The sequence below is a fragment of the Melospiza georgiana genome, chromosome 2 (assembly GCF_028018845.1).
Source record: "Melospiza georgiana isolate bMelGeo1 chromosome 2, bMelGeo1.pri, whole genome shotgun sequence".
NCBI classification, from domain to species: Eukaryota; Metazoa; Chordata; class Aves; order Passeriformes; family Passerellidae; genus Melospiza; species Melospiza georgiana.
In genome coordinates this window covers 23,324,807-23,338,463 of record NC_080431.1, presented here as the reverse complement: position 1 = coordinate 23,338,463, position 13,657 = coordinate 23,324,807, and the positions used below count along the sequence as shown (strand labels likewise).

Genomic DNA, 13,657 nt, shown 5'->3' with positions numbered 1-13,657 from the left:
CTCAGAAAAATATTACATCTTTTCATCCTATCTTCCATTACCTACAAAAGTTTCTGTTGACCATAATTACCTGAATATACACCCTGTACAGACAAATTTAAGAGTTCCTGTGTATATGGAACTGACATGCCTATGTAAGTTTGCATATTTGCAGATATTTCTCACCTACAGATATGCAGACAAACATCTTTAAGCAGAAAACTATCAACACATGTCTCACTTAACTCTCTGTGCCCATACCCAAAAAAACCAACAACTGTATGTTCAAATAATTTTATCTTTCAAATCTGTCATTAGGTCAAATTGAAAGAGGAAAGTGGCCAATATGTCAAAAAGAAAAAAACCTGCATAATATTTTCATTGGCCTTTTCATTGTTTTTGGAGAGCTTCTGAATAACACACTATGTAAGAGACAGCTACCAATGGTAATTTATTTCTCTGAAATTAAAAGCCAATTTCAAGGGTAGCAACAACTCTGTCCAGCAAAATAATTTACCATCACGAGCTGTTTCTGTTTTTAGACTTTGTTTTCCTTAAGCAATAACTAAGCACAGATTTTAATTTCTCAAGCATTAAGAAAATTCTTCATCTCAAAGCCTACATTCACCCTGCCTGGGAAAGAACACATACTTCTTTCCAAAGCAACATCATTATTGATTGCACTGTAACAACCAGCAACTGCATTACACCTCACATCTCTGGGTTCTGGCCACTCACCCCTTCTACCAGCAATTCCTTGGAGAAAACCAATGACAACAAAGGAAAGCAAAGCCTGCAGATTTTAAACCAGGTGGTGACTTGTACCAAAACATAAACAAAACCACCCCAAAACCTAAAGAGCTATTTGTGATGTTTCTGTTTGTACTGCTTCTTGGGATATTCTAAAAGGACTGGAACCCTCAGCAGCCAACAGCCACATTTAGCCTTCTATGTCACCCTCCTGTCAGTCGTGGTGCATTTTTCCCCCACTATGCAAGTAGCCATAAATAGATGTGAGAATCCAAAAATATGAAATTAGTTTTGTGGGATTTGTTTTCTTTACTTAAAAAGGGATGATGGCTGAAAGAAAAAAAGAAAAAAATCACATCATACAGTGAAATACATTTAATTACATTTAGAATTCTCTAGGGAAAAGAAAGATCTGAGCAAATTCACCATTTGAAATGAAACCCAAAGTTTTACAGCACAACAAAATAAAAACACACAGAAATACAAAACTTTCCCAAAGTCAAAGCACAGGATGTATGTTTACTTTATGCAGGAGCAATCATTTTACACAACAGACATTACTGTCATGTCTGATTAGTAGATATCACAGCATGGCAGTCCAGATCCCAGCTACAAAGTACTATGGGGAACAAAATACATGAGAAGTTTCTTCTCCTACATGTCCAGAAACATAAAAATGACTGTAAGCTACACCACAGCAGTTCCCTTGTTGCCCTACCTGGCCCATTTGTGTTGATAAAAACTATCTTTTGCAATCACATCTAGATAACCACTGCTAATGACTCACAGAAGCACATTAGTAAAGTGGGATTTATGCCATCTTTTTTTTCAGTCAAGATAATTAAAATGATTTGGCAGTACTGCAAACACAATTCAGCATCTCTGGCACTGTTTAGAAAACTGTGATCACAGCTTCACATGTATTAAGACAGGTGGTCATCTGCAAGATTTCAGGCTGATGCATCCAAAGAACAGATATCCAGCCAGCCATTTGAACTATGGGTAAAAAGGATGGGTGGGAAAAGAAGATAAGGTCCAACAGGGTATGATTAAGCAAATACCCTGTTTCTGAGAGGATAAAATTCCAGCATTAAAAATAGACACTGTGTAATGCCATCTCAAGCGTTGCCTTTTACATTAACAACAGATTAAAAACTAAGACTTCAACAAAAATATAGAAGACAACTGATTTTGATACAAAAATACCTTCTTCCAATTATAATTATTATATAAAAATAATCATTTAAATATGTTATCAAACTGCAACAGTGTTTCTCCCTCACCCTCCTCTCTCCTTTTAACGTTGCCTGAAATCAGCTCTCCAATGACAGCAGCAAATCCACTTTGCTTCAGGCATTCTTCTGGCACCAAGAAATGGAAGCAGGGTATCAAGTTAATTAGGAGCATGATATTAAAAGCTGTGTTATCAGCAAATGGAAGGTGCAGACAGCAGCAGATTTTCTGTGACTCTTTGTGAGAGAACTTGTCTCCACTTCCATCTGAAAGTCAACATCCAGTGCTCTGAATATGGAAATTCAGTTAAAGCCTGGAGGTCGAACAGCAAGAGATTTCAGATTCCAGCAGTTATAACAGAGAATTCCATCTCCAACAGGTAGACTGCTGCTGCTACATGGGGCTATGCCTTCATCTGTAAGATTTTCACACAGTTCTTAGCAAATCCTTTCCAGAGGAACAATAGGCCAGTCAGCCTGACAGTGCAAACAAATGGCAGTATCTTATTTCCAAAGCCTTCCAATGTGTTGCATGTCCATCTCATCACTCACCATCATGTTTTCTAGTAAAAACCATCTTCATGGAGACATCACAGAGCTCCCACTCCAGCTTAATGCCTGTCCTGTTCAGAAAGGAGACTGCTTCCCTACTACTCATCTTACCTCATTTACTCATTATGTCTGTCATTTCAAGGATTTCCCCACTGATCATTACTGCCAGGAACACCCCTCTTGAGCCTGAACTCTGCCTTCATTTCCACCCCTGCTAGAACCCAACGCTGAGTGTTGCAGAGGAATTCAGTATCTGATAAATGCAATGTCATACACACTCATCAGTACCAAAATATCACTTTCAAGTGTGAATACCACAGGAGGTCTCTGGGAAGGGACTTTTTTTAGCATTTCAACCACACAGACACAGAGTAACAGGTCTAAACAGCATATGGTGGAGTTTCTTTGTGTAAAAATCAGATAGAAAACAGCAGAATGTGCCTGAAAGATAACATGGAAAATGGCTTTAGCTGGGCTGCCAGAAGAAGACAAGAGTTATCAACCGTTCTGGTATTTGGGTAAATATAAGCACATTCTATATACGCATAGAGGTGCAGTTCCTTTTTCTCCCAGAAAACTTCACTAAATCTTATTGAAGAATATTCAAAGGAATTCCCAAAAACATGTAAAACAACCCAACAAAACTATGCAATGTAGGAAGGAAACATGTGGCTTTATCTTCATTTTCAACCTATGCACCCATGACCTTATTCACAGTGCCTGCTCTCAGCTGTATTCAACACACAGCTGTATTCAATACACAGCTGTATTCAATACACAGCTGTATTCAATACATCTTTAAGGAGAAAACCAGGTCTACACCCAGATTATTTCCAGCCACATGCAACACAACAGGAGAGCAGAAATATATCCTGCACTATTCTATCATCCTCCACTCTTGTCAGCAAACAATAATCTCAGATAAATGCAAGACTATTAGAAAGCACCTCCACTAAACAAAGCAAACTAAAACAAAAAAGAAAGCTTTTCTCTGAGCTACCCATTTGCCCACTGCATTTAAACACTGTTAACCAACACACACACCCATTCACCTTGTAAAAGGGTACAAGAGCTGTTCAAAGGCAAACAGGGAGGGAGGTGATGGGATGGGGAAGGGGACTGACTTCTATTTGCCACCTTGGGAAGGTTTAGCCTTTGGAAGGTCAGCAAGCAGCTCTTCAGAGACAGAGGCTGACTAGAACCACCTCTCATGCTGCCCAGCCCCCAGGAACATAGAATGATTATTTCCTGTGGGAAGTTACTCAACTTTGGTTCAGTAGGAAACAAAAAACCCTTTATATCCCACATGCCATGGGACTCAGAGCTACCTGACAGGAAGGATTACAAGCCAACATTTTAGTAATGCATCAAACTCCCAGCTTCAACACAAACTTCCAGCCACAAGGGTTTCACCTTGACAAACAGCCTTACAAAGCACCCTGTCAGAAGCAAAAAGCTGTTCATTTGGACCAAAAGAGTCTAAAGTGGTATGTATCTTGCAGCTAATGGAAGCAGCAAAGATGAGATCCAGAATTTGATGTCAATGTCTCATTGAAGACACAGTTAACTATCAACCATAGCTTTATTTTTTAGTCATCTTTCTTCCTCTCTGGAAATTAACTGCATTTGCATACTTCCTTCTACCCACAGGGTAGCCATTAAAGAAGTTTTCATATTAGTAATCACTGTCACTAAAATCAAAGTAGCTGAGAATATTTTTGGATAACCATGTAAACTGAAATATTATTTTTATATGCATCAGCTAAAATGAATGGTTTTCTTTGATTTAGGTATCTATAGTAGTCAGCACGGGAACCTCATGCTTCACTTCTAAGTTTTCTTTCTTCCTTTTATACTTTAGTGTGCTAGTTTTGAAAGTAGAACAAATTCTTATAATTTAAAAATTCTACAGCCTCTGTACTGGACCTTCTAATTTGCAAAGTACCTTGAAGTACTGAAATAAAGCACATTTCAGTATTTTTAAAATTTATCATGCAGAGAGCTTCTCCTTTCATTTTCTTTCTGAGAAATGCAGCTCTCCCAACTTCTAAACTTTTGTGTACTTTCACTTTGTGACTGCTAATTCTGTTAATTCCTAGTACCAAAATTCTGTCATAGCTCTCCTTCCTTTATTTTTCTTTTTTTATTTTTTTTTAGAGGGTTGTTTTGGTGATTTTTTTTTTGTCTTTTTCAAGTCTTCCTTCTTGCAGCTCTTTATGTTCTCCTGATCTTCAATCACAATTCTAGAGTGTCTTCCATTACCTCCTTCCCAGCAATATCATCAAAATGACAGATAAACTATATTTTCCCTATATTATCCATAAACTAACATCAAGGTCTTTTAAAGTCTGTGAGCCTAGAACTCATATATAATCCTGCCAAAGTTTCACAGGCAGACCATGCCTCTCAACTTGTGCTCTGCAAGTACCCTTTCTGTTCTGGCATATATCTCTTGCCACCTTCACAGCTTCCCTGTTTCAACTGATCCAAATTCTTGTCTAATCCCAATGTGGAATCATAACTGTAGCAATGACAAAAAAGGGGTCATTGAAAAAAAAAAATCCCATTTTCCTTCTACTTATAGAAGTAACACTTTTCCCTTCTACTTACAGAAGCAACACTTTTATTTGCTTTTTTTTATTCCCAAGCTCTTGCAACATTTTAGGTAAACTGAAGCTCTCCTCCTTCCAGAGCCGCATAATGTTACCCTCCCTAGAGGACTGTATCAAGGGCTCTCTAACCAGAATGCTAAACAAACAAACACACAAACAAAAAAGAGCAAGAAAATAGATGGATTTTTAGCACTTCTTGGTTCCTCCAATCCTCAGATCTCACAGTTTAAATTATAGCAGCTGATCACAATCTCTAATTTATAAATCTCAGCAGCAGGTCTCAGATGGGAAGCATCAGACCAAGGGGAGCATGGCACTGCCACAACATTGGTCCCTTCCCATAATTTTCCTTGGCACCACCCATGTGCTGGGAGCCTTGGCCTCAGCAAAAGGCTGCATTTACTGCTCCACTTAGGGTTAGGGTTACCTTAGGGTTATGGCTGAGAAAACCACAAAGCCCACAGCTCCAGGAACAGTGGAATTACAAAAGGCATGCCAAGTGGAGCTCTCCATTAAAAATAGTAAAATAGCATGCTGTGTGTCACCTGAAATTCTGCTGTTCCTGAAACTCCTCTTGGCTGACTGTATTTTGCTGTGTTTTCTTTTTATAGATTGTACAATCCTCTGGTCATAAAAGATTGCTTGCTTCCAGCTTGAAAGCCTCTTGGGAACACAGAACTCTAGCCTGCCATTCATATATTAAGTACAGAACATTTCAAAACACCATGACACAGCAATAAAAGTGAAAACTTGAGACAGAATTAACAAGACTTTTTTCTATATCTCTCTCTAGATCAAGTGAAGCTCTAAATCCATAGCTCATGCTGGATGTCTGCGTCACTAGCACTGCTACCACAGCCACTAGTTTTTCTGACAGAAATACAGTTCTTACTGATACTTCTTGGAAAGGGTAATTCCACTAAAATATAGACTAGGTCAAACTAACAGGAACATATATTCTTGGGTAATCTGTTCTTGCCAAAAGAAACATATTGTAGAAAAGATTCAATCAGAGCATATGTAGTTTTCTCAAGTCTTACAAACTTTGTAAGATGAAGTGTGTCTATTACTAGAAATGAAACACTCTAAGTAATGCTGACAACTCAGATGGAAGCAACCATACATTTTGCATTATTGCTCAACAAATGCTTCCTTCAAGGTTGTTTGAGAAAAGGTACATTGCTTGGGAAGAGAAAGGGTTTTGCTAGACATCAAAGCAAAGGTGCACTTCAACATTTCCTCTATTCTTACCTAAAGGGGAAGAGAAGGAAATTCTCTGTTTACAGTGAAAGCAGTTCCTCCTTAACACAAGATTTCCCCATTTTTCTAATGGCCAAGTCACTTAAATGCCATCACTAGTCCCACACTATTTTAAAAACCTCTGATATGCAATTGCATGTCAAACATTACACTGCCATGCCACTGAACAACAGCTGGGATACACAGGCTCCCATGAAGTGAATGAACAGTTTGTAAAGCACTTTCTAATTGTTCAGCACAAGAGGAGCAAGGAGAAGGTGGGACCAGTAGCATCTGAGCCTGTAACTATGCCTGCTCAACACCACTTCTTAAAACTCGTCTTTTCACTTGCTTACATTTTCCCAAAGTGTGTGCCCAGAAATTTTTCATGCTGAGTGTTTGTCTCAGACTGGTTTTTAAACAATCATCAGTTTAACAATCATCAGTTTCAGCTCAAACAGTTCAGTTGCTACCAAGAGTAAAGTCTAAAGAAAAAACATTTTGCTTAACATGAAAAGAAAGCAAAAACAATCAACTGTAAGTATTTCCTTTCTATTGTAATCCTTTAAAAAGTCACAGTAAACACAGATCCAGTAGAGGTTAAGTCACAACTAAAATCTCCAAAGATGCCAAAAGAATGAGTATTTTTGATTTCCACAGGTATTATAGTTGCACATCCAGTGCCTTACAGGCACCCCAAGGGGTTCAGAAGACAGTTCCTCATAATAATCATTCAGCATTTGGCTAAATATTGAACTTGGCCAACAGGACCTGTATTTCTACAAGCCTTGAGGGATAAGAAAGAAATATCAAATTTGAAAACACAGGTAAAAATGGCCAAACCAAAGGAGCAGAAAAAGTAACTGTAGAGCAATACTGGCAAGTTGTCAGAAGACCAGAACTAATGTTTGGAGCCAGAAATAAAGCCAGAAGCAACTTGGCTGAGAGGAATCTTTGCAGTAAAGAGCTGGGATATTGCCAAAAATGGGCAGACCAAAGAGATGGGATAAGTAGCATAAGGAGAATAACCAAAGGGAGCATTCTATACTAGTGCAAGGAAGCTGGAAACCATCTCTGAGAATGGGAGAGATACTGGACACAGATTTCCAGGCAGCCAGCTTCTGCAGAAAGAATAAAGAACCAACTAGCTTGGGTGTCCAAATCAAGACACTCACGATTCAACATTGGAAATATACAGACTTTTACATAATATAAGTAATAGATGGGAGGGCTTAGATGTTCTATGAAACCGAAACCAGATCTTAAATCAGGCACACAAAATCTGAGAAACATTGTACTAAACAATGGCAAAAGGAAAATGTTCAGACTTGCCTTGCACCACACAGAAACTCTGAGGAGTGGTAGGGTTGTGTCACAGGCCTCTGTAAGGATGCAGCTCTCAATTAAAAAAACAATTTTGTCCTCCTCTTCCTTTAATCTCTTGCTTTGAAGGCTGTACAACTTCCAATTTCTGCAACAAATAAAGCTGTTACACTCACTGATAGTCACAGTGAGTTCATCTCCATCAGAACAGTTCATCCCCAGATTAGGCCCCTCCTGTGCACTAAACACAACAAGAGAAAAGTAGATCATCTAACTAAAGATTTAGCATAATTGGAATCCACAAGGCTAAACTGTGGCTACATAGATTGCTCTTTCAAGACAGCTCTTTTGACAGCAGTGTGGGTCATTTGCAGTTTAAAATGCTCTATTCATGCCTCTGAACTGTCATGTTTATATGGAGCAGCCTTGCTTTCCATTATGGCAGGGAACCAGTTCCAAACAGCTCTCCCAGTCTCAGAAATAATGATGGGTGGTCCACCCACACTTTGGGAGTAGAAGTTATGATCCCTGCAAAACCTTGAAGTTATGATCCCTGCAAAACCTCGAGGACCATGTTCATCCATGCTCACAGAAATATGTGACTGGACAACAAAGCAAGTTTGTGAGTCTACAGGGAGTTAAATGTCACAGGCTAAAAGCTTCCAGCTTCTAGCTGTGACACCATCTTTTAAACATACATATATATAAAAATATATATAAGGCGTTTCTACCAAAATTATCAGCTACTGGCATCATAATAATTGTTGCTGTAATTGTCTGTGTGATACCGTACAATTCTGAACTTTAAAAAGTGACTCATAAAACCTGGAAGGGATAAGATAGCCATGAGATAATTCTCTTGTGCAGATAATGTCCATTCTCAAAAACAGAAATGCTGAAAAATGTTTTACAGACTTCTGGACTTGGACAGGGAGACTTATGCCAGATTTTACATTTTATGTGTAGCATCTTCTACTAGACAACATGTGAGAACCTTTTAAAAAAGAAATTATACAATGTACACTAACTTTTAATATTTACAGAACTGTTATCAGAATTAACAGTGCACTAGCATTTAGCACTTTCTGGTAAAAAATATAACAGAAAAAGGGCACTAAGAGCTCGGCAAGTAGCTCTGGTGACTGAACATATTACCACACTTCTGTTCAAGTTTACAGCCTCCCAAGCAAAGTCAATGGACCAGATCTAGTGAACACTCTTCAGAAATGTCAAGCCAACATTTTAAATCAAGCCACTGAACTTTGTACAAAAGCTGCTGAAGCGTAGGGACACACTTCATTCCACCTGCCCTGCTGTGGGAGGCAGTAGTTTCCAGCCTAATGAATGTAAAAAGTAGCTACATGATCAAAAGAATTGTTACTGGCAAGACAAAATGTAGGTGGGCAAGGGGGAAAACTAAAAAAATTTAAATATTTAGACATTTTTAGAGATCAATAGCTACTCTATTCAGCACAGCACAAACACCACCCGCACTCCCAGGTTGGTTTTTGAAAGAGCACTGTGAAAAACTAGAGGCATAGCAAACTATGAAAAATTATTCTCTTAACACTGGTCATCACAGAGAAAATGTAGAGAAAGAGCTGGAAAAAGAACAGAAGAGACTCCAAGCAGGCCAAGTATTTTTAAAATACCTGATACAAAGCCATTTCATTCTGAAGTCTTATTATAACTCTTACAGACTGGACAATCATTTAAAAATTCTTCTTAAGTTTGAATCCAAGCTTCAGACTGCCAAGGGTTAGGATTTGAACCAAACACAAACAGGAATTATAGAAAGATCCAATGCCTAACCTTAGCAGTAAACCCAGCACTGCATTTCGAAACAATAGATTTAACAACAGAGAATGAGTGGAAAAACAAATTCTCATCAAATCTCTATGTCTCCACTCTCAGCTGTAATTTCCACCTTGGAGACTTGTTCTACTCAGGGCAAGGAGAAAATCCAGGTATCAAATTCCTTCTAATCAAATTTCATTTTGCTGGAAGGAAGTTAGAGAAAACTCAGTGATACAACAGGGTAGAGCCAGGTAAAACAGTTTTTCAAGCACAGAGTTAATCTGGGCTGCTCAGGCCTTGCATAAAAGGTGGGAACTGAGCATGTGCAGAGGCATTCCCAGGAACTGGCTATAGTTGCAGGATTCTGCACAGTTTGCAACACTGCAGTGAGATACCTTAACTATAAACTGTCCCAAGGAATTGAAGTGTGCTGTTTCCAAAGATTTGCAACATCTGTACATACATGGCTTCCTATAATTAGTCATACTGTGGGAAGAATAGTTATTCTTCTAAAAGTTTAGATGCATGGTAACACATATTATTTTGTTAAGGAAGATTAAAATACCTGTGCTTGTGAGAGCTGATGACTCCAACAGCTCTAAAACATCTTACCTAGCAAGGGGAGTTAGCAGCACACAAACCTTGTAGCAGGCCTCTGTCTGCTGGTTCTCACTCGCAGTGGCACAGCCCCACTTGCTTCCCATATGCTCAGATTCAGGATGCATTTGCCAGGGAAGCCCAGCCATAAAGCCCAGCCCCTGCTGTTGCATCTTCCCCCAAGCACACCCCAGCTAGAGCTAGAGGTTTGGGATATGTCCAGATTTTTTTCAGAAATTACAGCTCCAAAGTGCTCCACTGGAAAATGCTACAAAACCTTGATGAGAAAGATACTGGATAAATTTTTCCTATCTTTATCTGTCCTCCTTCCTGTCTTCCTGTACTGTCTTATCCTCTACACTCATTTCCCTTCACATCCCTCCTCTATATCCCCACTCCTTTTCTCCTATGCTATTCCCTTTCACCTCACTTGGTTACCTCCTTCACACGGAGTTAATCTGCTCTGTCTGCAGCAAACTGGAAGAACAGAGCTGTATTTAGAGAGAAGCAACTCATACACAACAGGCTTCTCTGTCAGCACACCACAGCAGCAGATGCACAAACAAGATGCAGGCATTTGTGAGATATACAAGAACATTGAAGGGCACAAGTGGGCCAGGTCTAAATGTAACAGCTCAAGAATGTCAATGTTTTTCTGAAAATAGCATGCTGGTTTCATACAAGGTCTTAGCAGTACATGATGAGTACTTTCAGTGAATACTGACACACATTTACAAACCTCTGTTGCAGAGAAATCCTTGGTCACATTCTACAAGCTGGACAGAAAGACTCCCTCACCTAAGGTCAAGATCTCAACTTGCCTGGAAATTTGGGGAAAAACTACATTACTCTCTATCAAGATTACTATCATCAAGATGGTTTTAGCTAAGTTAGGATGTACCTTGGTACTTCAATTTCCCAGTTCACTATTTATTGCATATTTGGTTAAATAATCATAAATTCAAGAATTTTACACTCAGTGGAAGTCCAGAAACGTGAGTGAACATACGTTACTGAAAGCTTCAAATACTGTTTTCAGGAAATGCTATCATATTTCTGTAGTACTGGCACCTGCCTTTTGTCTGTAAGAGACCAAAGTGGCTGGATTGATTGATGTGCTGACAGAACAATGTCCATCTGTGTTGGCTCAGGCAACATCATTAACTTTATGGTACAGGGAAAAAAGAGCAGTAATTGCCAGGAAAGCCTGGAGTGTTTGCCTTATCTCCTGGATACCTCCCTTACCGTGTACAACACAAACCACAAAGAATATGGCCCTACCACTCCCCTGTGCAGTCAAGACACAGGCCCTCCTCTCAGTCATGCCCTGAATTGACAATGTTCCTGACATTTTCTGTACTTCAATTGATTTGCTCCTCATTGTCAACCTGCTTTGTCTTGATTGTGGCATGGCTTTGCCTCAGGTGCCACCAGCCTGTGGTGACACTGCCCACAGCAAGCAAAGCACTGCAGAGAACAGAACACGGGAAGCAAAGGAAGGAAGGCAGCAGTAGCAGGAGCTGCCTGTGAAGTAGAAAAGGGAAATGCTTCCTTCTATCTGAGAGTCAGAAGAATCAACTTCATCTGTAGGAAAGAGTTTATGGTATTAGATAAAGCAGCAATAGGTGTGATTTAACTACTTTTGAGGCTGTGCCTATCTGCCTGATAGATGTGCATGAAGTAGATACACCCTAAAGCTTTCTTCTTTCAAGGTCAACAACATTTTCAACAACAATGTTTCTGCAAAGGATGTCTGTTTGAGATTTAGGTAGATAATCCAACAATGGAGAGGAAATTCAGTTTATCAGACAAGAAACAGGAAGGGAAGTGGCAAGCAGAAGCAAAGAACGTGTAAGACAGCTCTGAGCTGTGCTGCCTGTATTATTTGATCTACCATCTCTCTTCAAACACAACAGGTAGAGGTTTCAAATTTCATGTCCAAGCAAGGTAATTGCTCTTCATATCCAGTCAAGAAATGTTTTTTTTTTTTCCAACAGAGATATCTACAAAGGGGGTCCTAAAGGTATTATATTCTAACAGTGCATCTTACACACAAGCAACTGGGCAATTAAAATTTGCTGTAGCAGAGCACAGCCCAGAAGCCTGAATTAAATCTTAACAAGGAAACAAGAACTGAAAGGGGATCCTTGGCCTTCTCATTTTCCTTCCTAATTCTAGTAAAATAATACAGAGACTAAGGAACCAGAACATATAGGAAACAAAGCAGTCATTTCTCCTAGCAGTCAGTTCACAGGGAGAACCTCCATTTAATACAGCATCTGTACAAACAGACTGAACTAGTACAGGTCTAAGAGATGATTAATGACATCCAACACTCAATAGATCTGAGACCTTAAGACTGAAAATTCTGCTACCTGAGAAGGGGTACAGCCTTCAGCCTCAACTGACAGCAAATTAGACGGGTGTAAAATAAGCAAGTTTCTGCAGAGGTGTCATCACTGTCTTCAGTAAGGGAGCCCAACACCCTCTATAGATCACATGGTTCTTTTGCCACACTTTGGCAGGGTTCTTTCTTTCCCCATGGCTCCCTGCAAGATACCACCCACTACAGATTAAGTTAAAATTAGTTCATTAAAAATAAATTAAATCAGAAGCAAATGTATCTAGCAAAATACGTACAGCCTGGATACAGATACTTGAAAGCAGCACTGAAATAATGATTTGCTATCAACTTAGTACTGCAGCAGGGAACAGTGAGTAAAAGAGGTCACATCCACCTCAAAGTTTGAAAGTGCCAGAACTTCTAAATTTAAGAACACTAAATGTCAAGTTCCTGCCAAAAATACATATGCACCCCCCGCCATTTGCTCCCACCTAACATTTGCATAAGAGAGTCAGAGATACTTGTGAAAAAATTGGCAAGATATTGCATTCTCTGAGTTCCTAGAAGCAAGGCAGTCCACTGAATTAAGATTTTCAGAAGCAGGAAGAAAAACTTAATAAGCTTTTAATTAAGAGCTTTTGTTAAAAGCATTAGCAAACAGTAGTTCTGCAGTGGGAAACTGCAAAGTAATCTTGTTTTCAGCACAACAGGGTTTTCTAGAGTTTGAGGGCAGAGACAAAGATGAGTCTCTGCCTCTGTTGCTTAAGTAACCCAGCAAGACCCTCCCAGCTGGGTCTCTACCGCCAGCCCAGACAGCTCAACAGCAGAGGCTTCTGCAGAAGGCTGATACCGGCCTGCGGATGGAGAGCTTCTGTCAACACCGTGCTGGACCACGCAGGCAAAATCCCCTCTAGTGTCTCTGCAGTCCAAAGTGGGCTCTGATCAGCACATAGTGACTTTACTCATGGTATGGGGGTACCTATGCCACTGGGCTAAACCTTCAAGTTCATTCTTAGCGCTGCTCTGCGAAACCCACATAAGACAGATGATGGTGCATCAGTACTGCAAAGGCATTTCTACCATATTTCACAACCATATTCCAGCTCAATAAACAGGCAAAAATCTGAAATATGCACCAAATTAAACACACAATCTGCTTCCTTTTAAGGCTTCTCAACATGGGAAAGGAATCGTGAACCCCGGCCTGTAATAAATTTGGGGCGGTTAAACAT

The 13,657-nt window shown here is 39.6% G+C and overlaps 1 protein-coding gene across 1 annotated transcript in view; it reads right to left on the bottom strand.

The window, feature by feature from the left end:
- Positions 1-13,657, bottom strand: part of INPP4A (inositol polyphosphate-4-phosphatase type I A) — a 110,365-nt gene that overhangs the window by 96,304 nt on the left and 404 nt on the right. The window lies entirely within an intron of this gene.